The sequence below is a fragment of the Lucilia cuprina genome, chromosome 6 (genome assembly GCF_022045245.1).
Source record: "Lucilia cuprina isolate Lc7/37 chromosome 6, ASM2204524v1, whole genome shotgun sequence".
In the NCBI taxonomy this organism is placed as follows: Eukaryota; Metazoa; Arthropoda; class Insecta; order Diptera; family Calliphoridae; genus Lucilia; species Lucilia cuprina.
In genome coordinates, this window is record NC_060954.1 from 43,160,895 (window position 1) to 43,172,907 (window position 12,013).

The 12,013-nt window shown below is 30.9% G+C and overlaps 1 long non-coding RNA gene across 1 annotated transcript; it reads right to left on the reverse strand.

Annotated features, from left to right (window-relative positions):
• Positions 1-125: 125 nt before the first annotated feature.
• On the reverse strand, positions 126-4,274 carry LOC111688794. The gene is made up of 2 exons (XR_002762861.2): positions 2,935-4,274; positions 126-184 (listed from the first exon to the last, which is right to left on the reverse strand). It is a non-coding gene; the product is annotated as an uncharacterized LOC111688794 (long non-coding RNA).
• Between the last annotated feature and the right edge of the window lie 7,739 nt (positions 4,275-12,013).

Sequence of the window (12,013 nt, forward strand, 5' to 3'; positions counted from 1 at the left end):
CTTTAAAACATTTTGTTTTTTATTTATTTGTTTAACAATTTATTTCGAAATTATTTTTTTTAAACTTTTTTTGCTGCTTTTCTTTTGTGTTTAAAATAAAATTGTCATTTATTGTAATTTTTTCTTTTAGATTTTTTCTTCACCACCAAACGCTTTTAGTTGGCTTGATAAAAGTTTTCTGTTGCTATAAAAAAGAAGAGAGTGAGTAAGGTCGGTTTACAATAAAAAAAAAAAAACAAATAAACATAGACAACTGTCATAGAAGCAAAAACAACAAATATTTTATAAAATTAATAATAATGAAGAAGAGTAAAAGCATACAGGGATGGAAAACTATATGTATTTTACATGTCATGGCAAAAAAGTTTTGTAAATATGAAAAAATTCATTGTATTAATGAAACTGTTGTTTAGACTAGAACAAAAGTAGTAATTTGATCACAAGTGCAAACTTGTAATCAGATCCTGAGAGTAAGCTTTCGAAATATGGCGTAATAATAAAAAAGTTGCTTAAAAAAGCTGGATCAAAGTTTTAAAAAAGCTGTACAGCAAAAGCGCCCTTGTTTTAAGGCTCTAACTAATCCTAGGGGCATTAAAATCTGTTGGTCGTGCGTTAAAAGTGTAGAGGATGACTTTAGTTTGACTGAACCGATTGGTAAAGATTGTCCTTTAACCCTTTTACGCACAAAACTAAATCGCTGGAGTTTTTATGAATAAGACTTTACCATACACTTTATTTTGACGTATATCGATCATTTTAGATGAAAAATGGAAAAAAGTGTTTTCGAAGGATATCAGAGGATATTATCCTTTTGAGCATATTAATTAGTTAGTTTGAAAGGAGGATGTGTATACATTAAATCCGAAGAAATACACCTAGGCCTCTATCAGGCCTGTTGTGCGCTCCTTAACCAGTGTCTCAGGTGAGAATCGAACCCACCACCTACGTCTACCAGACTAGAACACTAACCAACCGAACGCCACTTTTTAGCATATAGGGACATGAAATTCCAAAAAAACGTATCAAAACCTATGCCGTTAGAAGAATATTATCAGTTCTTATTAAAAGAAAAGCTATTGAACTGTAAAATAACTTTAATCGACTACTTTTCTTAGCGAATGTACTTACTATTGAGGAAAGGAGGCTCAAGGTAGTTAACTAGATAAATTTAAATCTGTTTGATGCAACTAATTATAATTATGATCTTTATAATCCTATAGGGCCGCTTGGAATAATGAAACTTTATGTAAAACCACATAGATCTTATGAGGTAATTCCAAGAGGAGCAGAGAATTTTCTTCAAATTGAGAGTAAGTCCAAAAGTACGTATCCCAAGTGAATATACTCAATTACAAAAACAACTATATACAATTTTACGAAGCGAAGGCTTTTCATATTAAGTAAGTCCGAAGTTGCACAATTGTTCGAAGGGAATCAGTCGAAGCATGTGGCAAGTAGAGTGAAACTCACTCCAAATTTGCATTTCCAGGCTTTCGAAATTAGATCCAAATGTCTAGATATCCATGTTATTTCATATATTACATCTTTCAAGAACACTAATTTCCAAATTATAAGGAACCAAGTCTAGGAAACTTGAATAGCGGACGATTATACTGCCATAGAACACATATACGATCTGTTTCTCGAACATTGGAAAATCTGATCACAACAGGACCATTTGTGGCCTAGATGTATTTCTTTAAATCTTATATTGTATACATATTTCTTTCAACCTAATCTAACTTATTAAAAACGACACTGATTGTTTAAATAGCGGACGATAATACTTCCATAGAGCACTACATAAGGCCTTTTGATTGCAGGAAACTGAGGTTTTGAATAGCGGACGATTATATTTTCATAGAGCACTATACACGATCTTTTCCTCGAACATTGGAAAAGCAGCGGCATCTTACATGGTACACATCTTTCTTTCAACCTAATCAAACTCATTAAAAAGGACACTGATTACTAAATTGTAAAGAACTAAGTCCAGGAAACTAAAATTTTGAATAGCGGGCGATAATACTTCCTTAGAGTACTACATTAGGTTTTTTGATTCCTCCAACATTGGAAAAAGTGCGCATAACAAGCACAACCTATGTAGCCTAGATGTATTTCTTGGAATCTTATATAGTGTACATCTTTCTTTCAACCTAACCTAACTCACTGGAAATCTAGTCTAGGAATCGATGTTATTGCAAATATTACATCTGTCATGTACACTGATTGCTAATAGGATACTAAGCCCATAAAAGAAACTAACCTAGTCCAACATTGTATTTCTTGTGATAGGGGCTGGATTGAAATAAGGGCCCATCATAATGAAAATCTGCAGTATCATTTATACTTATATAAAACATATTTGTGACAATTTTTAGAGATATAATAGTATATTTGACGTAATTATGGCTTAAAAAGCCCAATTTGGGAGGTACAGTTTTATGGGGTCTAGGTGAAATAATGGACCGATTTCAAGCATTTTCAATAGGCTTCGTCCCTGTACCAAAGAACATGATTGGTCCAAATTTCATAAATTATCTTGGAAACTGTGGCCTATACCTTGCGCACAAGCACAGCCAGCCAGACAGACGGACGGACAGATATGTCTTAATGGACTCAAAAAATGATTCTGAATCTATCGGTATGCTTAAAGGTGAGTACAGGACCAATACTTTTGTGTGTTGCAAACACACAAAACAGTACAAACGTATAATACCCTCCGCACCATAGTGGTGTATGGTATAAAAAGCATATGAAATTTATAATTATGCAAATTCCAACAACAATTTTATCCAAAAATATAAGAGCAACAACCGGTAGTACTCAATTCTCAATTTTCCATCCCTGTCTGCAATATTATTTTATATCGTACAACAAAAACATGCTGCCAAAATTAACAGCAACAACAATTTATAAGAAAAACATACATACAACTCTTTGCTTTTTACACCCCACACTATGATGGGTTCTGTTGTTGTAAATTACGATGATGATAATGTTAATGTTGATGATGATGAAAAATCGGTAAAATTTTTTCGTTTTTCTTATTTAGTCGCCTTCGTTTTACACAAAAAAAAATTTAACAAAATATAAAATAAAACAAACACTGACAAACACTCACAAAAACACAAAAATTTATTAACGACCAAGTAAGTCGTGGTTTTTCGTAAGGTTAAATCGTAAATCAATAAATAAATATTTCGTTTTGTTTTTTCTCAAACAGCTTTTTTTTTGTTTTTGGTAACACAATTTCCCAATTTATGCCTTTGTTTTACATTAATTATAAACTTGTTTTATTATAAATTTAATCAGATATTTTTGTTTTAAAGAAATTTTCTTTCTATTCAATCTCTAGTTTGAAGGCGAAACCATAAATATAAATTCGCCTTAATTTAATTTGTATCTTAAGCTTTTTCTTTTTGTTGTAATTTTTTGCTTTTATTTAATTATAAATTTTTTTGCTTTTTGAGATTTTTTTCTTTTGCTATTCGCTAAATAAAATTTTAACCGTTAACACTCGTTTAGTCGCTTGTTACGTTATAGAATCACGATTTGTATCTGAATTGTAATGTTTAAGTTTGAAATAATTTTTGTGCCTCTTGCTCTTTGTTATAGTGTTGCTGTTGTTGTTGTTTTTGTTGTCGATGACAACATGTTGTTCTCTTTTTCAATTTGTAATTACTCACGTTTCTCTCACGTTTTTTTTTTTGTTTTATTTTTTTATTTTACTTCAAACACGAACGAAATATCGCATTCCATAAATGTAGTCACCATTTACACTCACAGTGATTTAATTAAGTGCAATCATTTGCACACTAAAGAATTTTAAATAAAAATTCATTTTAGTAAACATTAAGGGCCAATCTTTAGGTGTAGGATTAAACTAGCTAATTTTGTTTGCTAGTTTAAGCGTCCAATGGATGTGGTTGAAACTTGAGCAAGAAATGCAAAAGTGTAAACAGTGAAATTTTCTGCTGTTCGTTATGGCAACACTGCAAAGTTTAATCTTGTACTCAAAATCTTCAAAGGGGATTAACATCAGAACCAATTCATTTTAAGATTAACTAATCTGCTCTAATTGAAGAGGTATTTACACTCGAAGAAAATGGTCTTATGTCCACCTCAACGAAATCGGGTTAGAATAAGTTGAAACGAAAAGTGGACTTTTTGACTTTTTTCATTTAGTTAAAAGTCGACTTCTCAACATTTTGGATTTTATGAAAAGTCGATTTTTTGATTTTTCGACTTTTTTCATTTAATTAAAAGTCGACTTTTAGACTTTTCGACTAAAGGTATTTTATAAATAGTTGAGACTTTTCAACTTTTTCCGACTTTTCGACTTTTGGACTTTTTTCTACTTTTCGACTTTTCGATTTTTTTTTTTTGACTATTTTCGACTTCTTTCGACTATTTTTTGACTTTTTCCGAGTTTTTCCGACTATATTATAGTTTTTGACTTTTATTTCCACATTTTTTAAGATTTTCGACTATTTTTTACTTGTTTCTACAATTTTCGAGTTTTCGACTTTTCGACTTTTTACGACTTTTCGACTTTTCAAGTTTTTGGACATTTTGACTATTTTCAACTTCTTTCGACTATTTTTTGACTTTTTTCGACTATATTAGAATTTTTGACTTTTATTTCCACATTTTTTAAGATTTTCGACTATTTTTTACTTGTTTCTACAATTTTCGAGTTTTCGACTTTTTCCGACCTTTTTCGACTTTTCGACTTTCTTCGACTCGACTCTCTAGAAACGTCCCAATTTATACATGTAAAAAAGATATGAGTCGACAAGATCGAACGGTTTTTATACGAATTTACTAAAGACAAATATAGAATATACTTAATCTGAACACATCGAAAGAATCCGATCACATACCAAATCTAGAATTTACCAGGAACTATAAGGTACTAATCCCAAAAAGAATATCTTGGTCAAGAGGAACATTGATGACATTAAACTGGGAAAAAAAGCGGTCATGGAGATACAAAATGATACATATTTAAACTAAGGACAGATATAGGATATGTTTAAACTGAACAAATCGGCAGAATGCGATCATATATCAAAGCAGAATTTGCCTGAAACTATAAGGCACTGATCCCAATTGGAATATCTTGCTCAAGCGTTACATTAATGGCTTCAAACTGGGAGAAAAAAAGATCATAGGGATACAAATCGATATCTAATTACAAAACTTCATCCAGATAGAACTCCATGATATAACATAATCTATTGAGATGAAAATCAACTCGATAATATAAACCTGACGTTCGAAAAACAAGTGCCAACTGGAATAATAAAATGATTTTCAGAACAACAATGATCCCATTTTTTAAATCAACGAGCTTATTCAGAATGAGTCCGGAAAAATGCGCTTCTCCAAACCTTTTTATAGACTTCTTCTATTGATCTGAGTGTTGAATCTACAGTAATAACTCTTCTACGAGCTACATAAATTCTTGTTCTTAAATTCGAAACTGGGACACTATTGTATAACTATCCCCCTGGGTATGTTAACTTGTTAACCTGGTATTACCATAGAATCATATAATCTGGTAATACGGTAGACGGTTGCCTGCATGATTAGTACAGTACCGGCTATAGGCTATAAGATCCCTTAGGAGGGAACATGGTGGAAACGTAAATTAGGGATAAATTCAGTGCTTTAATCGAGAGACTTTAGATAGACTGTGCGACTAAATATTGGGAATATGTTGATCTCAAGAGAATAAAATACAAAGGTGATGGAAAACATCTTAGTCATGGTATTCCATTAGTAACTTTGTGAAATGTTTAAAGATTTTAAAATGTTTTCCTTTCTGTACTTAATAATACAAATCTTGTATTGCGAATCAATAAATGTGTCTTTTCTAGAACAAATCTAAATATCATATTATGTGTGTTTCTATAAAAATACTAATTTATTAAATTCAATCTTAAAACTGATTCTTATATGAAATTTTAATAAGTCTTATCAGTAAAATCAACATTTTGTTGACGCAATATTAAAAGTGATTATTATGAATGAATTCTATAAATGGAACTAAAAAACAAATTATTAATACAATATTTTAGGTATAGCACTTTAAGGTCCCCAATGATTTGAAATTGTTTATCTCAATGCAATAGCGAAGCTTTACTTTTTCAAATCTTGAACTTCAAACTTGCCTTTTAATTTATTCCATTCCACCCTTAATTAAATGTGCCAGAGTGTATTAAGATATTCATTGAACTATATTTATACACAAATACACATGTGTTTCGATATAAACAAAAAAAATAAGAATCTGTCATTTTACAAAGAGTAAACAACTCTCTGCTGTTTAAAGTACTCATGCGTAAAAAAAAGTGAGTCAGACAAATTGTTGCCAGAGTTTTGGGGTGGTAAAAATTGCTGGTTTTAATGGAAAATTTTCTGCATTGTATTTATCAATGTAAAAAAGACTAAATAATATATATATTTTTTAAAGTAATAACGAAATCTTATTCCAAGGAAAATCACATCAAAACTGTGTCTAAGAATCTTAGGTTTTTAGTTATATGTATATATAATTAGGTTATATTATTTTAAATTCATCTGGCAACTTTATATATGAGATACACTGACTCTGAGCATAAATGTCATTTATAGTTATGCTCCCGCCGCGTATAAGCTCCACACCAGGCATGGAAAGTTGACACTTTAAATCATTATCTTTTTAAATCGTCTATCTATCTATCTATCTATCTATCTATCTATCTATCTATCTATCTATCTATCTATCTATCTATCTATCTATCTATCTATCTATCTATCTATCTATCTATCTATCTTTCTTTCTATCTATCTATCTATCTATCTATCTATCTATCTATCTATCTATCTATCTATCTATCTATTTATCTATCTATCTATCTATCTATCTATCTATCTATCTATATATCTATTTATTTATCTATCTATCTATCTATCTATCTATCTATCTATCTATCTATCTATCTATCTATCTATCTATCTATCTATCTATCTATCTATCTATCTATGTATCTATCTATCTATCTATCTATCTATCTATCTATCTATCTATCTATCTATCTATCTATCTATCTATCTATCTATCTATCTATCTATCTATCTATCTATCTATCTATCTATCTATCTATCTATCTATCTATCTATCTATCTATCTATCTATCTATTTTTCTATCTATCTTTCTATCTATCTTTCTATCTATCTATCTATCTATCTATCTATCTATCTATCTATCTATCTATCTATCTATCTATCTATCTATCTATCTGTCTGTCTGTCTGTCTGTCTGTCTGTCTGTCTGTCTATCTATCTATCTATCTATCTATCTATCTATTTATCTATCTATCTATCTATCTATCTATCTATCTATCTATCTATCTATCTATCTATCTATCTATCTATCTATCTATCTATCTATCTATCTATCTATCTATCTATCTATCTATCTATCTATCTATCTATCTATCTATCTATCTATCTATCTATCTATCTATCTATCCACTATCTATCTAACTATCTATCTATCTATCTATCTATCTATCTATCTATCTATCTATCTATCTATCTATCTATCTATCTATCTATCTATCTATTTATCTATCTATCTATCTATCTATCTATCTATCTATCTATCTATCTATCTATCTATCTATCTATCTATCTATCTATCTATCTATTTATCTATCTATCTATCTGTCATTATATCTATCTATCTGTCATTATATCTATCTATCCATTATATCTATCTATCCATTATATCTATCTATCTGTCATTATATCTATCTATCTGTCATTATATCTATCTATCTGTCATTATATCTATCTATCTGTCATTATATCTATCTATCTGTCATTCGATCTATCTACTACGTATTAGTCTGTTAATCCAATTAATAACTACGCATCTTATAAAATTTTATTGGTACTGCATTTTCCATCCCTGTCATATGGTATATATGCACTTTATGCCGGTTTTGAGCATAACCCTAAAAACCCAAACATTGTTGTGCATAAAATTCTAGAACATTCTATAAAAGTTCCACAGAAAACCACTCATGTTAAACATAAGTGTGGCGTTCTTTTATCTCAGTACAATGCAAATGAAAAAATTTTATGTTGTGTCAAACTTTCTCTTCTATGCATCTTTTAACTCATTTCAGTATGTTTGTTTTTATTGTAATGTATTATGTTTAAAATCAAATTATGTTGAGTAAAAAACATAAAGGTTCCTGAGTTGTTTTTGCTTTCTATGAATGGGTGTGTTTTTTTCTAACAAACAACTTTTTTTTCTCACTCTCTTTTAATCTCTCTTTTAGATTTTTTATGCTATTGCTCTTAAATAAGCCAATAAATTATTATGCTAATTATTTTTTTGGTAATATTTTGGTTTTACTTGGTTAAGTTTTTTTTTTTTTTCTAAAAACACATTTAAAATTCATTGCAATTTTATGCTGTTTTTTAAATAATTGTTGTATTTTTCTTTTAAATTCTTTATAATTTGTTACCTTTTGCCATGAATTGTTAATTAAGTTAAGTTCGTTTGAATTTTTAATTTATTTTTTTAATATTTATAGTCGTTTTTTGTTTCGCTACAATTTTTGTTCGTTTAGTGGTAATTTAATAAAAATTTGCTGCAAATCTGCAATGAAAAAGAAAAAATTTTATAAAATTATTTATATGTGAAAAAAGTTATTTTAAAAATATAATAAAACAAGTATGAATGTATAGTCGGGCGTAGCCGACCATATGATACCCTACACCAGTCAGTCTGTATGTTAAAAATGGGGATTATTTAAAAAAATTAATCATTTGGTTTGTTTTTTTTAACTTTATTTCAGAATATTTTTACTTTTTTTTGGCAAAAAAGAGATTTTTTTTAAGAGGGCTCAAAGGGAAGTAGGGCAAAATATGGCCCTATCCTTAAAAATGTTCGTAGGGGGAGTTAAGTTTTCTTTAATATTATTTATGTAGAATTTAAAAGTGTTATTAGTGTTTGTAAATGAATTTTGACCTTTAGGTCATTTTCTGAAGGGGAGTTTGTATGGGGGATAGGGTCAAATGAAGCCCGATCATTATAAAAATCGGTAATGTCATTTGAAGTTTTATAAAACTAAGTTTTGTCGATTTTTGTTAACATAATAGATCATTTAAATTAATTATAAGCCAAAAGGCTCTATTTGGGGGATATGGTTGTATGGGGGCCAAGAGAAGCGTGTGTGCCAAATTTCATCCAGTTATCTTGAAAATTGCGCACAAGGTTTACATGGACAGCCAGCCAGCCAGACGGACATAGCTTAATCGACTCAAAAAATGATTCTAAGCCGATTGGTATACTTTAAGGTAGGTGGGTATAGGACGAATATTTTTGTATGTTACAAACATCAGCACAAACCCAATATACCCTCCCCACTAAAGTGGTGTAGGGTATAATTAAAATATTATACAATTAACTTTATAAAGAAAATTATTTTTGGTTTCAGTTACAAATAATGTCGATAATGGTGGGTAGTCTGAGATTTCGAAGCGATTATTTCGATTACAATTAAATTTTTGATGTCCACAGAAAAAAATCTTCTGCGATTCAGTGGCCATCATAATTAAAACGAAGTTCCGTGCTGTTCCTCTTATAGAGCGAGTGTTCCATAATAGTTCAGCTAATTAGGATTCGGGAAACTATTTTGCTAATGCAGAGTTAATTGTCATTTGCCAGTGACATTAGGAAGAGGCTCTTTATCACTTTCAGATTTTTTCATAGTTACTGTAGGCTCTAGAGTGTTACCTATATCATTTCATTATTTATCTTAATTTAATTCTAAAACAATCTTACTATTTTATTTGTAATTAACTTTGTTTCTGAAAAGTTCTGAATTCTAAAATCAACTACGAGTCGAGCATAAATCAATCTCATTTTGGTATTAATTTAAGCTTTGACCTTCTTAAATCAATCCAATCAAGTATGCATTTGAAATTAAATTAAATTGAAATTTTTAAAAATTAATCGATCGTAAGAAAACTTTAACCCAAATGAGGCCAAAGTACTTAACGGATCCGTATTTAAGTTCAAGTATTTTGTACTACCTCTGCAAAGATTCCGGAGTTTTTTGTGTTCGGATTTATAGATTATGAGTGTACCATTACACTCATAATCTATAAATCTTGATTAATGGAGTTTCAATATAAATCCCCCAGACCCTCTTATATTGCAGTTTAGAGATATCTGTGTAGCAACGGAATCCTACTGGAATTTTGCTCCAGTGTTTGTTTGGTGACCGGTGGTTTAGTGGTTAGAGTTATAGACTGGTGGGTTAGATTCCCACCTGAGGCACTGGTTAAGCAGCTCAAAACAGGTTCGATGGAGGCCTAGGTGTATTTCTTCGGATTTGATGTACATCCTCCTTTCCAACTAACTAACTAAAACACTGAAGCAGTTTTGATGGGATTAAAATCCCAACGAATTATATCTCTAGTATCCCAGCAGTACGATGGGACAGTCCCGAACTGACCACTTAACCTACCACTTTTGGTGGCCCCTAGCCACCTGACTACCTAGGTGACCAACCATTTTAATATGGGCTTGTCCTATGAGGAAGTCAATCGTCACTCTACACCCTACAAAGAGACAGTAAAGAGACGATTGCCTCCGCTCTCGCTTACAAAGGGGACACTAAAGTGACGACTGTCTACTCTCCGTGTCTACTCTCCAGAATACTATGAGACAATAATGTGACGATTGACACAAAAGTTATAAATTTGAGTCAACCAGATGGTGGCATTTTAGTAGAAAATAATAATCATTTCTCCAAAAGATGGGTAAAATAACTACTTTCGGAAGTACAACAAAAAAACAACTTTTAAGAGTTTAATCTCTATGTTACTTGAGGACAGTAAAGAGACGACTGTCTCCGCTCCCGCTTACAAAGGGGACACTGAAGTGACGACTGTCTTCATTCTCGATTACAAAGGGTACATTCGTGACGAATGACCCAAAACATACGAATTACGATCATCCAGATGGTTAACTATTAGTGGAAATTACTGTCTTTTTCGTATGCATCGAGTCTTTGTCCAGCAGTTCGACAAAGACTCGATGCATACGAAAAAGATGCGATCAAACACTTCCACTGTTTGCATATAGCCTTCCAATATGTATCATATACATTGGTAATAAATCCTATGACAGATAACATAAGTTCTGCTCTAAGTACCGCCTCATATCTTATATTTTTTCTATAATATAAGATTTCAGAGCCTTTATCGCTCATGACCCTACTTATATACCCTGAACTCCAAGTAGTAATAAGAATTGGTCTAATCAACTTTATATAATGGTCATATTAGTACCAACTTATACATAAGGTTCTCTTCCATCTAGAGCGATTTGCTTTGGTAGTATATGGTGTCTCCATTTACCCTTCCGGTTAACGATTAATCAGGTAAATATTCTGCCCCTTCTGTTGAAACCAGCTTAAACTTAGATATAACGCCTCTTCGGACGTTTTGTAGAAGTAATTTGGAAAATTGTTTTTTAAAAGTATGACACCGTTATATAGAGGCTTATCTGGAAGCTATTAATGAGGCTTAACAAGAATATATTGTGGACAATGAAGATTCATCTGATCTATCCTTTACATAAACAATATGAGTTATTTGATGAAAGTGTATTAATTACATTCATTAATTTCTGTGTCAGTAGAGTATCAATGTCGACATTCTTTTCGACTATTTATCGGTAACAATAATTAAAATGCAAAATCTTCATCGTTACCATGGTTCTTTTCAGCAATCTTTCTAAAAGGGGGGATTACCACCTAGATATGTATGTACGATGGTGATGATGATGATACGTTGAAATAAATTTCATTCCTTTAATCTGTAAAATGACCTTGCACATATGGAGAATATTTAATGATGTGCTAATACACACAACAATATGTTTGAGGTGTTGTACACTAGTTAAATGAAACGATGTATTCGCATCGAAAAAGAAAA